The following is a 22,888-nucleotide window of genomic DNA, read 5'->3' on the forward strand; positions in this document are numbered from 1 at the left end:
CTGCAAAGCATCTATTAGAGAAAGAAAACGAACACCAAACCCAACTTTAAGTATTATCAAAACATACAAGAAGCAATTTGAATACTATATAGAAAAGACGACACATGTGTGCACATATGCACACCCACATATGCATGCAAATGCACTCACCAACCTGCCAACACATTCACATACAATACAAGGAAGAAGGGGGGATTAATGTCCATGAATAACCGAAACGCCTCCACCAAACAAATCCATAAGATAAACAATACGGAAGGGGTCAAAAGTCATATCCATAAGATCTCCCAACACATGGAATGTGAAGTACACAAAATACATAACAAGAAGTTTACAACCATAAAAAATGGAGCATTCCAAACACAGTAGAGCTAAGTAGGTTGAATACAATGAAGAAATTACTTCAAACAAAAAGAAGAAAGAAAAAAACATTTTGGGCGACTATTGCAAATCCAGCCTCTTATGGGAAATTTCTACATCATCCTACAAAGGAGTTGTTACTAAACTTCCAAACCAAAACATGACCAAGAATAATACATAAGCACCTACATTGGTATCCACTAGCTCAAGAAGATATCTATTATTTGCTACAGCTACATTATCTCTAAGAAATATTGAAGTTAGAATCTCTAAGAATGCAGTGCACAGAGTTGTCATTCTCAACACCAGTTTAGATGTCAAATTTCTAAATAGTCCAAGACACATCCTAATCCATTCACACAAAATGTGTATAACAACAAAATAACGAATTAATATCACATAATAACTTCAATTCACATCTTTCAATGCCATCTACGAAGAGGAATTCAAATACTTACATGTGTCTAATCAACAACCAAGGAGAAGCTTTCATACCATCATTTTGAATCTCCCGATATGTGATACTAACAGCACATAAACTTTATAAAAATGCTTGCTGCATTGCAATAAAAATGCTTGTCTATTATCCCCAATGGATGTGGAGGATCACACAAGTGAGGGGATTGGGGGGTCACCCACCACCTTGTTGACTCCCGCGACCAGTAAGGAGGAGGGTGGCGTGGCCTCCCCCCCAATGCACTATACATGCAGAGGATAATGCTTGTCATTATGGTTCATTTGATGTTAGTCCATTGTATCTCAATCCTTTGAATGATTGGTCTGGCCAAGGGTATCAACTTGGTTCTAAGGGAATCTGCAACAGAAATTTTAGATTGGAGAAGGGATTCTAAATATTATCTGTCTGTGCTTCCTCACAAACGCGTAAGATTTCCATCTCAAGTTGCGCTTGTATATGGTTCTTGCTCAGTGGTTCCCAATCACAAAAAGAAAGTTGGTGTTCAGCATGTCTTCATCAGCTACACAAATCCCAGAATTGTTAGGAAGGTCATTGCGGCTTGGTGTTCTAGAGTTGGCCTACGAATTGGCGTTTTCCTTTGTTTTCGACCGCATGCCAAGGTAGCGTTGTGTTCCTGGGTCTGTATGTCTTCTTATCTTGTTATTGTAAGTTTCTAGGTGGTATTGGGTCTTGTTATCCCTTCTTTGGTAGAGTCAATGGATACCCTACTAGGTTGGTTTTTAGAGGCTCCTTTTCTCTTAAATTTTGTATATTTTCCTAAGATAATTGTCTATTGCCTTCATCTCCTATGCACCCTTATTTCACGGCATTGGCTCTAGCGTGTTGGTATTGCTCTAGTCTTTTTTAATTCTCCTCAGAGGGTTTCCAGTGTTGTATCTGGCATCTGGTTCTAGGAAAGTGGGGTGAGTCTCGACCCTTGCAATTGTTGGAATTCAGTGTTTGTGCTCTCGAAGTCTGACTGCTTTAGGTTTCATGGGAAGTGCATCTATGGCCTTCTCGAGGTTAACAAGATGTGGATCCTTTGGTTTATCATGACTCGACAGCGAGATCGTAGCCACCCAATTGTTGGGGAGCATGGCCAGTCTAGAAGGACACGCTCTGAGGCTCTTGCTCGGGAGGAGGTTGTTGTCTACTAGGTTGCAATACCTCCATGCACTCAGGCGGATATTCAAAGGCTTGAAAGAAATGTTCGTACAAACAAACAATTAGTCTCGGATTCTGAGATTTTGGAGGAAGTTTCTCATTGGCTCCCAGACCCTGGGAACAAGAGGGGCAGGAGAAGTCAGTGCATGCACACATTCACTATTCATTATCAAGTGAAAACATTACTGGGGCAAGTTCTCAATGCACTCAAGAGGATATTCAAAGGCTTGAAAGAAATGTTCGTATGAACAAATAATCATTCTCGGATTCTGAGATTTTGGAAGAAGCTTCTCATTAGCTCCCAGACCCTAGGCACACCAGGGGCAGGAGAAGTCAGTACATGCACACATTCACTATGCATTAGCAAGTGACAACATTACTGGGGCAAGTTCTCAATGAGAAGCATGATGATAGCAATGAAATCATTTCATTCGTTAATGAGCTTCAAAGAAACCAATGTAGAATGTGGGTCAACCTAGATCGTCTAGAAGCTCGTATGAAGCATTTGGAAAAGCACATACAATGTGAACTCAAGTTTCCAACACCCCCAAGCAATGGGTCGGACAATCCTGCTCTAGTGACATCTTCATAATCATAAATGTTTGTCTTTTTGGTATGTTTATGGTGTTTTTTTGACTCTCCAGATATAAGGTATGTTGGGTTGTGCAGTCTATGTGGTTGGATGTAATAATTTTGACAATTAACATATCAGCCAACATATCTAATCAGAGTGGGGCTGATATATTTTAGTGAAATCAGAGAACAGGGACGAAACCTCCTTTTTTTAATGTAAAAATATCAATTTACAAAACAAAAAAAAAAAATTGTCTTTTAAGAATATTTAGCCCCAAGAAATGATACATTTTATAGGAACTAAAATCCTTACAATAATTTAACATTAGGCCTACATGAATAGTGTTATAAATCTACCCATAATATTCACCAATACCTACAACAAAATGTGGAACACTGGAGATTGCCACAAGTACAAAGCCATAGATAGAGATACCCAATACCTTGTTTGTGAAGAGAACTCACCAACATATGATGCAAACCAATATTCTTTGATGAACCTGGGGGAACTAATGCCTCTATAATAGTAGGAATTCCACCAAAAGTATTTCTAGCTACTACATGCAAAATATCCATAAATAGGACAAGTACAAAAGAAAATTGATAGATAACCAATATGTAGATAGGTTCATATGAATCCCACCATAAAGGCCTCCTATTGTCGTCTTCTCTACCACAATAAATGCCTACCTCTCATATTAACTCCCTTAAATTTTCTTGGGGCACAGTCTTTTCTCACCACCCCACGCCAACCCTCCCATGTGTCCTTAACCCTAGCTCGTTGTTCCCACACATCACCACCATTTATGATATCCCTGAGCGACCCTAAATTCAAATTACATCCCCACCTTCTTCATGTGTCTTGTTCATAGATAAGGACATCAGAGAAGTTGTGGTTGATGAACAGTAGCAAAGCATTAGATGAGGATGACTTCCATGTAAAGTTCTTTAAACACGGACTTTGTCCTCTATGTTGAGAAATCACTAGGGCAATCAATTAGGGTTGATTTCTCTTACTTGATAATTGCTTGTGATTTTATGTTAGCTTCTTATTACTTTTATTATGCTCTCCTCATCAAACAATTATCGAAACATAAACATGAAGATCACAAGAAGACTATGAACACAAGATATATGCTCCAAGCTAGGGCAAAAACCCCACAAGAGGGAAAACCCAGTCAACTATTTTGTTCATATAGAATTAGATCAAAGTAAGAAATCCAAGACCAAGACTTCCCACAAGACCCAAGTCGACCCTCCTTCCAAAATCAGCCAAAAAGTCAAAGTCAATAATAGTCAAATCCCTTCAAATCTGGTCAAACTTTTGATTTTCCGCTCTTGCAACCTCCATAAAATTTTGCACGTGTGAAAAAAACTAGGGCAGAATTTTACACAGGGAAAATTTTCTTCCTAGACCTTCGCTCCCTCTCCTTTGACTTTTGCTCTTTTACTTGACTTCTTCGTTGGTTTTACTCTCTCTTCTTGGCACTGAAATTGAAGTTGCTTCCTTGTTCTCAAATGAGGTCGAATTGCATTGTATATATACACATCCAGGAGGGGCCCAATAGGTCCCTTCCAAGGCCGGCTTGGTCTTGGGGGAACAAAATTGACTATTTTGACTCAAATAAAATTATTTTTCCATTTCCTTTCAAAAGTCCAAATGGTATTTGACTCGTCACAAATATTCTTTTGACTCAATAAACCCTAGAAGCATGGAAAACATGCTCGACTAATGAAATAATCATAATAATTAAATATTTTTCTTCTTTTGCTTTTACATGGAAAATATAATGATAATTATGAAGACTGAACCTAGTTACATTTTCCAACACTCCCTCTTAATTAAGGACGTATTCATAATTACACAACCGGATATCAAAAATTGAAATATTCTCATAAGAAGAGTTCGGATTTATAAGCCATCATCAAGCATCAACATCATAACCAGCATTGTCAAATTGCAATATAGCAAGGCCATAACTAACAAGCTCTAACTCTCCACTATATTAGTGCACAAGGTTGGGATGCATACATATGGACACCACCACAACTGCATCTCAAAGCAAATACCCCATCCAAATGTTCACCAGGTATGTCCTCATAGGACTATTCTTATCTTGGATTCCCAATCCTCAAAGGATATTGGTCCTCTTCTACTACTCTTATCTTGGATACCATATCCTATCCTCAAAGAGTATCGGTCCACGAGACTTATACCTATGTTGGATTCCAAATCCTCAAGGAGTATCGATCCCAGATGCTTATCCAATCCTCCATTCTCGTTGCCAGTGCCTTCACAAGACTTAAGGTTGTTAGTCCTGGCCTAGTGCATATCACGTGGAGAATATGGTGCCCCACATCACTCCCTCTCAAATAGGAAGGAGATACTATCTCCCTCTCAACTAGGCAAACATCATCACAATCCTTATCTAGTCCCAATTACTAGCTACTTTATACTTTTGTGGAGATCTTAGAAGTAGTTGCAAGGGCTCCTATCTCGCATCATCATATCATACCTAAGCTTCAACTTTGTTGGATGTCATGGAGCCAAACTCTTTCTCAATTTATCTTTGTGGCATGGTTCTTGCCGTTAACCTTTTATATCAATTTCCATCAACCATCATTTACAGTATCTTTGTAATCAAAGGTATCTTGTTAAAGCAATCAATGTAGAGCTAATTATAGCTCCCTCTGTCCATCTAGGGAAAGTGAATCATTGAATTCATCATGATCAACAAATCATCCCGTGACTTGCTACCTTTTTAGCCTTTATCGTGTACACATTTCTGCCACATATTCTTCCAAGCCATTACCAACGTTGTCCACTCAATCCATCTGCTCTTTGAATTGAGTTAAACCAAGCAGCTGTAGATACAACATATTATCTCAACTGCTATCTTTCCAGCCTATACTTCTACAATATGTTCTTCCAGGTAGCCAAATCATATCTCAAAAAAATTACCAAATCATAATAGCCTTTAGTCAAGATGTCAAATTCTGCTACTTACTCATTATGAGATCAACATTGCTTTGCATGGTTTATCTTCGTATTGCACTAGAGTTCTTCTTCATGCTCTTCACCTTTCAATCATCAAACAATGTGTTCCTAAACCAATCAGCAGCCTTCAATATTGTATCCATCAAGGTCTTTACAGCTCTCTTTGAAGTTGACAGTATTATCGTTCTTCAAAAGACCATATTGGATGTCGATTACCATGTGTTATGTTCATCTATCATGCCTTTATAAGAGTCCTAACTTTTCCAATTTAACTTAGACGTACCATGTTCATGCTTCTGAATATATTTTTGCATGAATCTACATTCAAATACAGAGCTCTTTTCTAAAGATTTTCATACCTCTTCCCTCTCATACAGCCATCTAGATAATTCCCTTTTGAACAAACTGCTTCTTTCTTTGAAGATGATGTCCAAGATGATAATCCTTCTTTAAGAGGAATGCTCCAACCATATCTTCATGTTGCTTCTCAACTATCTTCATACCTGTTGTAGCGGCTACAAGCACCCTCCAAAATTTTGCTTTAGCTTCGTTTTGGAGTCTCCGTACCAACCTTTCACAGCAACATGTGTTGCTTCGTCAAGTACACAAGCTTCAATGATTTTCTTGCAGAACCCACATTTAAGTAACTCTGATTCTGATAGGTGCTATTTGGGCGCAAAATCATTCGAAGAACCGAAACCCCATTTGAACGCAACTCATTCATGGGGGACTATTTAGGAAGCGATAGAGGAAGTAAACCAAAATCATGGTGATCCATCCGTTAGTCGAGCCAACCCTTGGGATGACTGATAGAGAGCGGCAGGCCCCGATACCATCAATCTACAATATTGTTGATCAGATCGAACTTCCATTCATTCCGCACTGAAAGAAACAAGCAAGCGTACGAAATGACCGAACTTGATGAGTGAGCGGCGTCGGTCGGCCATAATGATAATGGGCAATGATCATAGTGACCAGAAAGAGAGTTTGTCCATCAAAGCTTGTTGCATTCCCCTCACAGGTTGTTTCTCCAGACTTGGTCCAGCTGCAGGCTGAGCAGCTACCTCAAGAAATTGCACAATTCTGGAGGGCAACCAGCCTTCCCGCCAGAAATTGCGCAATTTTGTCTGGTAGTGTGTTGGACTCCAGAATTGTGCAAATCTCCCAGTCAAGCTGCACTGAGAAAATTGTGCAATTCCTCCCAGCAGGGTTGCTCAGCCCAGGAATTGCGCAATCCTAGGTAGCAGTCAGCTACTCTGCCCAGAAATTGCGCAAATCTCTTGGGCAGCCAGCCCAGCTCCCTCCCAGAAATGCACATTTTTTCCTCCCAACTGAGTAGACTGTTGCATGTGTAGTTGAGTTGACCGGTTCCACTCGGGACCAAGGAAACTTGACTTGCATGCATGGGCTGCTTTTTCCCGGAATAGAAAAAGCTACATGCAAAAATCATCCCTAGATTTTAGGGAGCTATTTTTAGTAGTTGGAGGTTACATGCAAAGATCGTTTTAGAATCTTTCCTCCAAGTGTCGCTTTTTCTTAGATTTGTGGCATGAACGTCATGAGCTTCAAATTTATTTATTCGACTCTTCGACACATCAAGCTCCGTTATTCACAGGTAAGTGGTCTTAACTTGTCTTTTGCAGCATTTCTATCGCTTTTTGTGTTTTCGCTTGTGTGAGTGTTGTTTGCTTGATTTATGTGAACACTTGTTGTCGTTTACATGCATACTAGCTTGTACTAGCACCGTTTCAGTTTTCGTTAGCATCTCACTGTTGTCGCATGCATGAAACTGTTCTGCACGAACGGCCACCAATTCGTCGACTCGCTTCACCCACATGCATGTTGTTCTGTTTTCTGAATCTTTCATTCACTGTTTGCATGCACGATCATTCAGTCCTGCTTACACTGAGTATTGCCATGCATTCACCATCACATTTGCTTTCAGTTGCCCGTCGGCTGGGTCTAGGCAGCCTTGGCCTATACTCTGTCTCACCAAGACAACATTACACAATCTTGAGAGGGAAGGCTTTATCTTCCCCTCAGGAAATGAGAGTTTCTACCCAGGAGCTATCCTCCAATCTTGCATTGCGCAATTCTGAGGGACAGTAACAGGTGGCCCAGAAAATTGCGCAACGCAGTCACGAGCCTGCAACCACTGCCAGCTGAACTTGTGCATTGTGCAATTCCAACAACCAACAGGGCAACCTGGATTGCGTATTGCACAAATCCAGTAGCCAACAAGCCTCCCCAGACAACCCAAACAGCCTTTTGCACAGTTCTGGCAACCAGTCAGCCAGCCCCCCAGAAGAAATTGCGCAATCCTTGCCAATGAATCCCCAAGTATGTTGCTTGTCTTTCCTCAAGTTTGCTTTGGTTTTCGATGACAAATTTCTTGCCATGCATGTTGCTTTGTCTCCAGATCTTGTAGGTGTTTGTCTGCCTCTTAGCAGTTCAGGATCAATGGCCTCCAAGAGAGCATGATCAAAGGACACTGACGGAAGTGCAACTGGAGCAGCAGTTGAGCGAGTGTCCACAAGTCTACCGATCTATGAAGATACCAAGTTGATTCTAGACAAGGACATCAAGTTGAAATGGAAAGAGGTCAATGATGCATTTGCAGGCACATTTGGGGAAGACCTCGAAGATCGCCAAGTCTATGTGAACATCCACAAGTCCGGCTTGTACCGGATTTCATGCAGGTATCCCGTGCTCCCATGCGCAGACATGATACATTGGATCATCTCACACACTGATCCCGAGACGATGACATTGAGCAGTGTCAGCAGGACGGAGATTGCTACCTTCAGGGCACAGGATTATGATGAGATGTATCAGATGTCGGAGCCCATGACCATCATGGAGACTCCCTTCAGCTTACCCAGCAACAATGCCAACTCCAGAGACATTTTGAAGAACTGGGTGAAGGAGTCGGCTAAATTCAGGATGACACCCAACCAGGTCTACAAGACGAAGATACTGCGGAAGGCATATCAATACTTGGTCATCTTTGCATGTCGACTGTATGGCCAAGAAAGCACGGAAACCTTCCCACAAAGTTGGGTGATCGCGTTGGACCAACTGGCCAGAGAAGGCAAAGCATGTAACTAGTCCGACATGTTGGCTCATCAGCTGAAGGAACAAGTAACAAGGGCTCGACAGCCGCCCAAAGGTATGCAAGCAGAAATCTACATGTCCACCTACATCTTGGATGAAATATGTGCCCGACAGGAGTTCCCGGGCTTGAAGTGGGCATGGACACCAGCGGAGACTGCTGTGAACACTTATTGTAAGATGTTGTCTGAATGCAGCTTCAGAGGAGTTATCACATGGCTATCCAATCATTTTGTCACCCCGGTTTACAAGATGATATTCAAACAGGATCCACCCTGCATGTCGAAGGCAACAATGGAGGCACTGATAGACATAGCTGATTGGTATGCCTCATCGTCCGGCACCTTCATATGGATGTACAGCGCAGATAAGCCTTCGCATGTTCTACCGAAGTTTTCTTACGAAGTAATATATCACATCTCAGCAGGATTGACAGCGAGACTGCACCGGAAGAATAAGGCACCTTGGCCCGCTCTTTCGCTATGCATTGGGTTATACGAGATCCGAAGTTTCAAGCATGTGGATGTCGAAGCAGAGTAGATGAAAAAGTATCCATTCGATCTCCGATGCTACAATCTGTATGACCTGCATTGTCTTGTGAAAGATCACTCCGCGAGAGTACAGTTCAACTAGATCCACGGGGCATGTCATTGGGCGGAGGAGGACCCATGGACATATTGTTACAACTCCTCCAGACTCAATGAACCAATCAGCTTCGCTGTGGAATGGTTAGTGAAGCAACATGAAGCAACATCCCGAAGAGCATCAGAAGCAGCAGCAACAGCAACAGAGGTGAACATACCAAGTGCGACAAGGGCAAGAGGAAGATTGTCAATTGCATGGAGGAAGAGCAAAGCTGCAAGTTCCGAGCAGATCCACTTGTGGAGAAAGCAGCTATGGCTATAGAGGCGAAGAGGCAACAGCGCGATAAGCAAAACGCGCAAAGGCAGAGAGAGAAACAGAGAATGGAGGAAACAGAGAAGGAGTTGCATGTGTTAAAGGAGCAACTCCGGAAGGAACAGGAGAGGGAAGCGCAGCAGCAACAAGTACAACAGGGGGCGCAACATGTACAAACAAATGAAATAGCGCTCGTACAGGTAGTGGACTCATCAGAATAGCTGGCATGAAGCAAACAGGGTGAGCCATCGCAGGAGCAGGACTTCACTCAAGAGATGGAGCGAGCACTTGAACAAATGGATACGGATATGGAGTGGCAAGAGTTAGAGCAAGACATCAACCTCATGCCTCACCACCAAGAGGTCGACCCACCAGCTTCACCGCATCCAGAAGACGAGCAAGTCCCAAGCGACCAAGGAGACACTGAGATCCTTGGAGATCAGCCAGAAGGAGAGATGCACAACATCTCATTCAACGAGTCTCAACATAGAGTTGTGCAATCTCGCAGAGTGTCAACTCTGAAAGATCATACATCTCATGCGCAGTATGAGGAGCCAGTGACCGTGTCTGACATGCGCAAACATCCAACAACATTGGTTGATGCCACCAAAGCATATGCCGAAGCCACTAGCTCGAGTGTTCGCTTTTTGATAGTTGAGAACGAGCGAATGGCTAAAAGGAGCTACAGACGGCCAAGCAAGGAGGAGAATTGGTTACAGCATCCGCCTGAGCAGAATTGAAGAAGGCAATACTAGATGAAGTATTGTCCCTTGACACAGTCATGCGGCCGTTGTATTCCAAGTTTGGTACCGTGCATAAGGCAGTCGTCCATCTCAACGGATGGCAGCAGCAATGTGCTAGAAGAGCACGTATCTTGTCAAACATGCATGCTGATGTTGATTACATGCAAACATGGATGATGAGATATAAGGGAGCCCCACTTCACTTGCCTAAGATGATGAAGCCCAGAGTGGTCGCGCTGAAGGCACGCATACGGAGTCAGATCCAGAACTATGAAGAGCTCCTGCGGCTCATCACTAGTTGGGTGAGGCTTCCTGTGCACGTGTATTCAACAGCATGGATGTTGTGGTGCACGCACATGCGATCCCATCTATTGGGACTCTCACCCAAGCAAAGACAAAGGCACAAGTCCGACTAGAGCTTGAGTCGTACTTTGACGAGTTTATGCGCATAGCAACCACCCCAGGCTTTTCAATCAGTGCAAACACCATGCATAAGTTGGACAAGTTGGTTTGACCGTGTTGAAGACAATGATGTGCATGCTTTCAGACGAGTTGGACAGAGGAGCTCGAGTAGTGTACCCGAATGATATGGCGCAAGAGTCAGGTTCCAGAAACATGTCAACTTAACGGACACCATCGCAGACTACCGATCTTGGCATTAGTTCGCCACTGTCAATCATTGCGAGGATGTCAAAGAGTTAGACTTCCCACGGTTGTCCGAGTCATAGTGATGTCTTGCATGGCTTGCTCAAGACATTTTGTCTCACATGGGTACAGGTGCATTGTAATATAACATCTTGTAAAGTGTAAGTTCAAGTGTCGATAGTTGGATGTAACAGTCATAGAGTAGATGAAGAGTCATGAGGGTAGATGAACTGTCACAAAGGGGAACGTCAAGGATCACCCCACCCTTTCTTATAAATAATCCCTCATAACTCATTGTAAAGGCTTTTGGTCAGCCATGCTTCCGATAAGACTATCTTAGAGAGAGCTTGGACAGTGTTGTAACGCGCCTTAGCTTCTCATCCTAAAATTTCGGCCCTCCTATAATTTCGCTAGATCAGAGATGTATAAACCAAATTGATGTGTCCCAATAAGGAGAAATTATCTCCTTTATATAGCCTTCAAGTGGGGGTCGAATGGGTTCCATTTAGGGGCCCAACCAACCTAAGAAATCTGGAGGTAAATTTTAAAAATTCGAATTTCCATTTATTTTTCAAGATGAAAATACTGACCATGGCTACTATATTTTCCAACACTCCCTCTTAGCCAAGGAGGTACTTTTCATTCTCTCTCAAGATCAATCTTCTCGTCCAATCATAGGTCTCACAGCCCATAGCCTAAGGAAGAGAATACAAATACAAATCTCTCTCTCTGTCAGGATCAATCTTCCTGACCAATTATAGGTCTCACAGCCCACAGCCTAAGGGAGAGATCACCAGTCTCATCATAAGGAAAGATACATATCATCTATCTCAAATCATCTCCCAACCACAAGGTCTCAAAGCACACAGCCTAAGGGAGGAACCAACAATAAATCTCCTGGACCATAAACTCTCGCGGCACACAACCTACAGGAGGAATCAACAATACATCTCCTAGACCACAAGGTCTCACGGCACACAACCTACAGGAGGAATCAGCAATACATCTCCCATACCACAAGGTCTCACGACACACAGCCTACAGGAGAAATCAACAATACATATCTCGGACCACAAGCTCTCAAGGCACACAACCTATAAGAGGAATCAACAATACATCTCCTGGACCACGAGGTCTCACAGCACACAGCCTATAGAAAGAATCAACAATACATCTCCCGGACCACAAGGTCTCACGGCACACAGGCTACAGGAGGACTCAACAATACATCTCCTAGACCACAAGGTCTCACAGCACAAAACCTATGGGCGATGGTTCATAATATGATGTTATGTAATCAGTGTTGACAAATCTAAGGGCAATTAGATTAGGTGATTTCTCTTACTTTGATAACTGCTTGTGATTGATTTTTACTTAACTTGATTAGCTTCTTCTTACACTTGATTATTATTAGTGTTCTTTATCATCAAACAACTGCCAAACAATAAAATCAATGAGACAATAAGACACAAGATGTAGGCAATCAACCAACACCAAAACCTCTCCAACTGAGAGGAAAACCCACAAGTATTCTTCTCTTCTTATAGAACTTCAATTGAAGAATTCCAAGACCTATGACCCTTGACCAAGACCAAGTCAACCTTGCTTCCAACAACTTCTGCAATTTCGACTTACCGAGCAGATTCTGGAACTTTGACCTGCCCAGCAAATTCTTCTGCAACTTTGACCTGCCCAGCAAACTCTTCTGCAACTTCGACCTGCCCCGAAAATTCTTCTGCAACTTCGACCTGCCCAACAAACTCTTTTGCAACTTTGACCAGCCCAGCAAATTCTTCTATAACTTCGACCTGCCAAGCAAATTGTTCTGCCCAACAAACTCTTCTGCAACTTTGACCATCCCAGCAAATTCTTCTACAACTTCGACCTGCCAATCAAATTGTTCTGCCCAACAAATGTAGAAACCCTAACACGAGAGAGAGAGAGAGGCCCAAAAACTTCGATCTAATTCTTCTCCTTCTTTTTCGTCCTTTTTCCAGCGTCTATCTTGAGAAAATCGAACTTGCTTGAGTGAGTCTCCAAATTAGGTCGAGTTCCTTCTTATTTAGAGACTTGTGAGGGGTACGAATTGTTATCTTTAGGCCCACTTGTCCCTTCATGTATGCCGACTTGATCTTTGCACCATGACGAGGTCTTGGAGGGTCTTTTGACTCATAATTTTTCTTTACAATATGTAACATGCCCAAATGGGTCTTCAATACATGACAATGACTCAATTGACTTTATGACAAACCTAGAAGCACTTAATGGGCGTTTGACCTATAAATAGATTTCCCTTGAGCATGAAACCCATGCCTCAAGAATAACAATAATAAATTTATTTTTTTCTTTTCATTAAATACATAAAATCATGATTACATATGTCAACACTCCCTCTTAACTAGGGAGGTATTCATAATCATATAAGGTACTTTGACATTCTCAATCTGAAGAATTCTCATAAGCAGAGTCAGATGGTAACCCATCTATATAACATCATATCATTCAGCACTGTCACATAGCAAGGCCTTCACTAGCAACTCTATCTTTCCACAAGATCAGAGCACAATGTTGGCGAGATCAATGATTTATAGACACCTTCATCATTGTCTCTTAAGGAGCATAACCCACCCGGGTGTTCACAGGTATGTCCTTCCAAGACTATTCGTATCTTGGATTCCCAGTCCTCAAACAATACCAGCCCTTTATGACTACTCTTATCTTGGACGCCCTACCACATCCTCAAAGAGTATCGGATGCCAAATGCTTACCCAATCCTCCATTCTTTCTTCCCAAGTAAAGACAAGAATGATGTCTCTATCACTCCCTCTCAACTAGGGAGGATATACGCATTCCAATGAAGGAATGTGCCCATTCCTATAAAAAGGAATGTACCCAAGCTCCCTCTTAATTAGGTACTTGTTTCTAGCAGTAGCTCATTCTTCATTGGTGGAAATCATGGGACCTTCAGTTGCTTGTAGCGTTCCTCCATTAGATGTCATGAATGTCATTTTTAATATTATGGAGCCTTACTCTTTGGGACTTCTTTGTAGGGCATCGGTCATCCATCACTTTCCTCAAGTCAGTCATGTCATCCTTCCCCTTATTGGAAAGTGATTTTCTATTCCACATTTGGCTTTCCTTCATACATCTACCTCTTCCATATAATGTTTTCTTTAGGATCTTCCAACCCAGCACATGAGTGCTAGTTGTAGGTGACATCCACAATTCTTTTTCTAGTAGTCCTGCATTCAACCATCCAGATGTTGTTAAAAAATAAAAAAGAACATCAAATCAAAGTTATCTTTTGTTATGGCCCTTCATCATGACATCTGTTGGTAGCAACATCAACATCCAGCACACATATTGACACATCTCCAAGATATTCAATGTCAAGGGTCTCCTTTCTTTCCAGACTTCATCAGAGTCTTCAAACCTTTTCCATGGAGATGTCATGGTCAATTCTCCTAGTCATTAAATGTTGATTTCCTTTTCTACGTGCTCATAGTTGCATCTTTCGCTTCTTTCTTTCTTCACATATTGTTCCCCGGGAACTTTCATCCATAGTTCCTCCATCTTTGTCAACCACCTCATATTCCATATGAGGACATATATGATGATTTTATCTAATCAATATGTGAACCATGCCCTCATGCATCTTCCAACGAAAGAGAGCCCTTTTCTTCGATGATGCTCATGAGGTAGAGCATTCATCCATTCTATCTGCAACTATATAATGATAACTCAATCTTATCAAATACATGCATACACACCTCATTTCTTCTTTTTGGTCATTTAGACTTCCTTCAGCAGCTTCCTTGATTGAGAGTACTTCAACCATCTTGACCTGCTACACTTCTTTGTCATCATACCCACATCCCATGAATCCCATACAAGATGGAATTCTCATAATTCTCAACGAGACACTTGCTTTTTCCAAGAGAGGTTAACCTTCCAATCAAGATTCGAACAGAGAATCTTGATTATCCTCATCCTGCAAATGCTCCTTCCTAATGATGATGATACATGATGAGTTCTTTCTATGCTAGATGATTATGCTTTCAATGAGGTTACCAAGAGCTACTTCCTTTCTATGATGAAAGCTACAATTATGTAGACTTCTACATCTGCTATCCTTTCAAGCTTTTCTAATAAGCTCTTGCTTTAACAGTATGCTTCTAATATGATGCCATCTTCTACTAAGATGCATTTAGTCATAATGCTTCTCATATTGATTGCCATGGCAGAGGTCTTTTCACTTCCTACTTATTCTTGCAATGCATTGGAGGATCCCTAATAGTGAAGATTTATCCCTTTGGACTTCTTATCATCGGGTTCTTCCACTTCTTTGGTGATATGAGCTTTATTTCTTTGTTTCCCCTTGTTGTACTTGAATTTCAGACAATCTCTCTTGTGATGCCCATATTCCTGACAACCATAGCATTGGATCTTCACCATATTCTTCTTCCTTTTCTAAAGACCAAATTTCCCAAACTTTCTTTTTCTCTTCGCCATGGCACCATCTACTTGAGTTTTCTCATTTGATCCTACATCACTTTTGGGCTTCAACCTAGTTTCTTCAATTTTGTATACTAACCATATTTCATTGAATGGAGTAGCTTCCTTCTTCCGATGGATGCATGATGCAGAGTTACCCCATTCCTCCAGTAGTGCATTGAGCTAGTCATTTCCTTGTCATTATTTCTCCCAACTCTTGTAGTTGGTCCCCTATTTCCGACACCCTCATAAAGTATGAGGTTATTCCTTCTTCTTTTGATATCTTCATCTTGTAGAGTTCTTGTCTTAACGAGATCACTTCTCCTGCAGTGCTTATGGAGAACAATTCTACAAGTTTTGTCATAGATGTCTTTTGATTTTTCCAATTTTGCTACATGAGGATTTTTTGAGCCCTTATTGCCCTTTTCATGAATTTAGCTAGAGCTTGGGCTTCTTCCTTTGGAGATTCAGTCACAGAACCCTTAACATAGTCAACGACTTCATTTTCTATGAGGATCAAATCTATCCTCTTCTTCCATGCAAGAAAGTTTGATGATCCAACCAATTCGTTGCTCTCCTTAAGAAATTAATTCATTTTGATAGATTCAAATATAGATATAAAGATGCTCCTTGATGTTAATATCTTCAATTTGATGCCTTCTGATTTTGATGATGCTAGAAGATATCTTCTTGATAAAGATGTCTTCGTTCAAAATTGATCCTTCAATGAGAGGGAGACCACCTTGATTCATTGATGATCATGATTACGCTTCTTCCTGCTTCTCTAGAATGTAGAGACTTTTAGATGCTTCAATGTGTAGTTCTTTCATGGATGAGCTAGGGTTTTGAGGTCTTCTTACAACTTCATATTTCGGCCCTTCTTCATATTTTCAGCTTGTTGTTGCAAGACTAAAATTTCAGCTTCTCCTGCAGAAACCCCAGGTCACATGTGTGGCTGGATTATGGATAGATTTGCCTCCTTTTGACTTCGCTTGACATTGACTCCTTCCCTTGACAATTTGGCTTGCTAAATAGTCCTTTAACCCAAACTTTGTCTCATTTGAGTGACTGCAATTTTCAGCTTCTACTACTGCAAGATGATGCCCTAACCTTCACACATATGGAGAAGATTTAGCCCAAAAAAACAGATCAAAAAATGCTTCGCTCCTCCTTCCTTCTACCTTCGTTGGGTATTAGGCTTCTTTTTCTTTTTTGATCGAACTTCTTGATGCTTCTTATATGCTTTTCTAGAGCTTCGGCCCTTGAGTGTCCTTCTTTAAGTTGCCTTTCCTTGTCTTGTTACCTTAGCTTTGATACCATGTTGAGGAATCTAGGGGCAGCTAGATTAGGTGATTTCTCTTACTTTGATAACTGCTTGTGATGTATTTTTACTTAACTTAATTAGCTTCTTCTTACACTTGACTATTATTAGTGTTCTTTATCATCAAACAGCGACCAAACAATAAAATCAATGAGACAATAGGACACGCCAGGGCGAAAACCTCTCCAACTGAGAGGAGAGCTCACAAGAATTCTTCTCTTCTTATAGAACTTCAATTGACGAATTCCAAGACCTATGACCCTTGACCAAGACCCTCCAAGACCAAGTCAACCTTGCTTCTAGCAACTTCTGCAATTTCGACTTACCCAATAGATTCTTCTAGAACTTCGACTTGCCTAGCAAATTCTTTTGCAACTTCGACCTGCCCAGCAAACTCTTCTACAACTTCGACCTGCCAACAAATTCTTATGAAACTTCGATTTGCCCAACAAACTCTTTTGCTCAGCAAACTCTTTTGCCCAGGGAATGTAGTAACCCTAGCACGAGAGAGAGAGAGAGAGGAACAAAAACTTCAATCTAGTTCTTCTCCTTCTTTTTCGTCCTTTTTCCAACTTCTATCTTGAGAAAATCAAACTTGCTTGAGTGAGTCTCCAAATGATGTTGAGTTCCTTCTTATTTATAGGGTTGTAAGTGGTACAAATTGTTGTCTTTAGGCCAACTAGACCCTTCATGTAGGCCGACTTGATCTTTGCACCATGACGAGGTCTTGGAGGGTCTTTTGACTCAAATATTTTTTCTTTACAATATGTAACATGCCCAAATGGGTCTTCAATACATGACAATAACTCAATTGACTTTATCACAAACCTAGAAGCACTCAATGGGTGCTTGACCTAAAAATAAATTTCCCATGCCTCAAGAATAACAATAATAAAATTATTTTTCTCTTTTCATTAAATACATAAAATCACGATTACATATGTCATTATGAAGACTGAACCTAGTTACATATTTCAACAATCAATGTTCCCTCTTCAAGGGGATTCTCATTCATTCCAATGTCTTCATATAAACATCAGCAACCAGTTCAACATCAGAAATGTAGCCATTGTGGATCTCAATTCTTTATCAAACACAACAGCATTTAGTTGTTCATTCAGCTTCAACCAGGGCTTCTCTCTAAAGCAAACATCAGTTGTTATCAGCGAACAATAGTAGACCTTAGCAATGGCTTCTCACAGAAGCAATCATCGACAACCATAGTATAGTCGAGTAGACAATATGTGGCTTCTCACAAAGGTGAATGTTGGTAGCCACAATTGAATCCAGCATAAAACAATAGACTTCAGCAGATTCAACGAACCAATCAATGAATCAACCAAGTCAACATCAATCTTACAGCTTCTTCAAATCATTCATAAGGGACATGTTGATGGGCCTACAGTCCATTGTGCCAAAGATATCACTAGGCTCATGCCTCAAAAGCAACTCCCTCTCACACAGAAGTCGTCTACATAACAGAGAAATCACGAGCTCATCTTTAACATATCTAGATCAACATCGGCTTCAAAGCTTCTAGCCACCTTCATGGGAGAGTGCTTCAATTTGGTTGATCTTGTTTGCTCCCTCTTAGTCAAAGCCTATCATGAGTCTTGTCGCATTGTTCTTCTGTCGTTTCCAATGATTCCCACACCATGGCAATCTCCATTATGTATGTGCAATCCTCACTAGGAGGTTATTGAAGAACTCATAATGAAATAATCAACAGAAACAATTAAGATAATACTTATCTTTCTAGAGTGTGTCAGCTCGCTCTTGATCTTAGCCTTCTTAGATCAAGTTAATCTTGTCACATCATCAACAAGTCCACGTCATCATCATCATTGGGGAGTCTACATTATCATTGAGTCCATATCATCATCATCGTCATCAAGGAGTCATTTCATCATCAAGAAGTTCATCGTCAAGGAATACATGTCATCAAGGAGTCCATCTCATCAAGGAGTCCACATCATCAATGAGTCACCATCATCAACAAATCCGCATTATCAACAAGGAATTCGCATCATTACCAAGGAGTCTACATCATTAACAAGTCTGCATCATTATCTTCGACATCATTAATGATTCAATATCATCATCATCAACAAGTCCATATGAGTATTGAGAGATCATATCAGCATCAAGAAGTCCATATCATCACTCATAAGAAGTTCATATCAACATCAAGAAGTCCATATCAACATTCATAAGAAGTTCATATCAACATCAAGAAGTCCATATCAGCACTCATAAGTTCGTATCCATATCAACATCCATAAGAAGTTCATATCAGCATCAAGAAGTAAGTGTTTCTTCTTTCAAACGAACATGATTAATTCTAGGATTTGATCCATTTTTCATCTCCAAGCCCTACCTAGGGTTTACCAACCATAAACAATCCAATGTCAGTAATGATTAAAACAATAAAAGAAATTTAAGACACTTATCTTTTGAACTCATGATAGCCCCCTCGAAATTTTTATCCTTATCAAGCCTGCAAACCAATCTCATCATCAACATGTCTTATCTTCTTAAGTGGAAGTAATTAACTCACAGGCCTTGGGCTTTCGTTTCCAACCTTTTTTGACTTGATAAGATTTGGAATACGATTATTTATGGTTTTAACTATAAACCCTAATTATCGTTTTCAATGGTAGCATTACCAATGATCGAACCTAGGGATTTGATCTCAAACCCTAAGGTTTCCTTTCTCAAATCCCAAGAATAGTTAGGGTTTACAAATCCAGGATCAAATTTTTCTGGACTTCCAAACCTTAGAGGATCAAGAAACCCAAGATGTACATCCTAGGTATCTAGCCAAGATATTTAGATTTCGAAATTTATGCAACAAGACAAATTTCATTCAATTCCTTGTAGCAGACATGCATGAAGATGTACCCTTCCTAGGCAAAAAAGGGGTACAACCTCTTGGAGGGACTAGATGGGTGATATTAACTAAGATTTATCAATGTAGCAATGAAGCCATTTTTTTATTTGATGGATTTCCTTTACCAACCATTGATACGTTAATACTCATTGAACTTGTAGACATGCTTCATACCTTAGGGATGACTATAGAACCATAAGATTAGATGGCTATACTAGCCCTTCTATGACTAGCCTATTCTTCCAAAACACTATCAAATATCTTTGCCTTCCAAATAATATCAAGGTCACTGTCATACTGCCCAATCATTTCTGCCATACTTTTGCCCTAAATATCAAGATCATTGCCACAAGATTCACTTTTGTAACATCATGAGATCTATGTGCATTAATGTTACTACAGTATATCACTGTCACTGCTCATATAATGTGGAATAAGTACCAAGACCTAGATCATTGTAGTCAAGTATTTACTGAGTATCATTGTCATTATTATGCAGTATAAATCAAGTATCCTTCTACCACATGACATATAGGTTGCATTGTCATAGATCATCTTCAAACATACCTCAAGTTAAATTACAAGATCTTTGTTCAACTTATGAAGGTCGGCCTTAGTTAGGTCACTATGAAAAACACATATAAATAACATACCTCAGACTTTGTTCAACAGCTCGAACTATATGCTAACCACAAATTTCTACAGCAGCTCAAATCATCTTATATCTGAAGCTAGGATATAAGATATGTTTGCCATCAAAACAAAGATGTGTTTGTCACGCAAACTGAGGATATGTTTGCCATCCAAATCTGAGTTATGTCTGTTGTGCCATGTGAAAGTCATATCATATAAAGATCATAGGATAAAGATTGTCAGCGAAACGAATAGTAAGTCCACCATCATAAGAGATGAGGTATGCCATCATATGAGGATTTTGTCTACCATATGAACTAATATTATGTGCCATATCCATGTGAAGATCTTGTCTACAATATACGACATCATAGATATAGTTGTCATACGAAATGTAGAGAAAGGTCCTTCTAGTCATAGTAAAACAATATGAACTTCCTCATATGTGCTCATAGAACTGCATCTGAATCATTAGCTGCTCTTGAAAGCGCCCCCCCCCCCCCCCCCGCTCTGATACCATGTTGATATTTTAGGGCTCTTGCTAGAATTAATTTATTCTTCACCTGATAACTACTTCAATGATCAATTAAGCATTAGTTTCATATAGCATTAAATTCAATATCATTTAGGCAGTTATACAAAAAAAAATCAACTAATAAACATGAAAGAGCAATAAAGTAATCAAGAAACAAAGAGACAAGACAAAGAAAATTAGGCACACAGCCAGGTCAAAACCCACGAGGGGAAAACCCAAAAAAAATTCTTCCTTATGAGAGAGAGAGAGAGAGTTTCCAAATTCATCAATACATCATAAATAACAAGTAGCAGAATAATAGTTAAACTAGTAGCCAAAATCATGATCAAGTGCCATGATAATATCCAAGTCCCTGAAATTTCGTCCGTCCCTAGAATTTCGACCTCCTGTAATTTTGACCTCCTCCTAAAATTTCGGCCCTCCTGTAATTTCGCTAGATCAAAGGTGTATAGGCCAAATTGATGTGTCCAAATGAGGAGAAATTATCTCATTTATATAGACTTCAAGTGGGGGTCGAATGGATGCCATTTAAGGGCCTAGCTGACTTAAGAAATTTGGAGGCAAATTTTAAAAGTTCATATTTCCATTTATTTTCAAGATGAAAATACCATTCGTGGCTACTACACTTTTCAACAGTCCTCACCTTAGCTTTGAAACCACGTTGAGAGATCACTAGGTCAATCAATTAGGGTTGACTTCTCTTACTTGATAATTGCTTGTGAATGTCTGTTAGCTTCTTATTACTTTTTCTATGTTCTGTTCATCAAACAATTATCAAAAGATAAACATGAAGATCACAAGAAGACAATGAACACAAGATGTAGGTTCCAAGCCAGGGCAAAACCCCACAAGGGGGAGAACCCAGTCAACTCTTCTCTTCTTATAGAATCAAATCAAAGTGAGAAATCCAAGGCCCAAGTCAGCCTTCCTTCCAAACTCTTCCAACAAGTAAAAGTCAACTCAAGTCAGAACTAGTCAAAGCCCATCAAATCTGGTCAAACTTCTGATTTTTGGCCCCTGCAATAGGTCTATTATTTCCGGCCTCTACAACTCCCTAAAATTTTGTACATGCGACAAAAACTAGAGCAGAATTTCGCACGTGCGGCCAAATTTTCTTCATCTACCTTCACTCTCTCTCCTCTGACTTTTGCACTTTTCCTTGACTTCTTCATTGATTTTTATCTCTCTTCTTGGCACAGAAATTGAAGTTGCTTGCTTGTTCTCAAATGAGGTCGAACTACATTGTATATATACACATCTAGGAGGTCGAATAGGCCCCTTCCAGGGTCGACTTGTTCAGGCAAGGCCGACTTGGTCTTGTGGGGACAAAAATGACTATTTTGACTCAAATAAAATTATTTTTCCATTTCCTTTCAAAAGTTTAAACGAGACTTGATTCCAGTACAATAAATTGATTCATGGCAAATATTCTTTTGACTCAATAAATCCTAGAGGCATGAAGAACATGCTTGACTAATGAAATAATAATAATAATAATTAGTTCTCTTTCTTCTTTTGCTTTTACATGGAAAATACAATGATACAAGTACAATGCTAATTATGAAGGTTGAACCTAGATACACTTTCCAACACTCTAGTTCCCTTTGGATTATCTCTTTAGCATGGTCACATCACATCATCCATCTGATACACGAATCAGGACCCAAATTCAATCCCAATAGATACAGGACAATCATGGTAGGCCACGCATTCTCGAAGCTCTATGCACACATCTACTCATGCACACCTCTTCGCAAACTAACTTATGGCTGCAACTTGGCCCAACTGATCCTGAAACTATTGTGGATATTCCATCGGACAGTTAGCCACAACCGATCTGATAAAATTATACTTAAAAATCCAAGATATACACTTACAATTTCATTTCTCTTTAGATTTATAGATTTGTAGATTATTGTTAATAGTGTATGCATGCGAATTAAAATTATGCAGAAAATAGATAATAGTGAAATAAAATCTCACACACACATTTGACACAAGGTAGGATATGGGAAACCCTTTTGGGAGAAAAGCCCAACTAGAAGGTAAGGTCGCTCTGCTCTTTGT

The 22,888-nt window shown here is 40.2% G+C and overlaps 1 protein-coding gene across 2 annotated transcripts in view; it reads right to left on the bottom strand.

Moving 5' to 3' along the window:
• LOC149260036 (transcription factor MYB3R-1-like) overlaps positions 1-22,888 on the bottom strand; it is a 216,940-nt gene that overhangs the window by 118,240 nt on the left and 75,812 nt on the right. The gene's annotated exons all lie outside the window — the stretch shown is intronic.

This window comes from Pinus tabuliformis, chromosome 6 (assembly GCF_031772625.1).
Source record: "Pinus tabuliformis cultivar Carrire ecotype Pingquan chromosome 6, CPIR1, whole genome shotgun sequence".
In the NCBI taxonomy this organism is placed as follows: Eukaryota; Viridiplantae; Streptophyta; class Pinopsida; order Pinales; family Pinaceae; genus Pinus; species Pinus tabuliformis.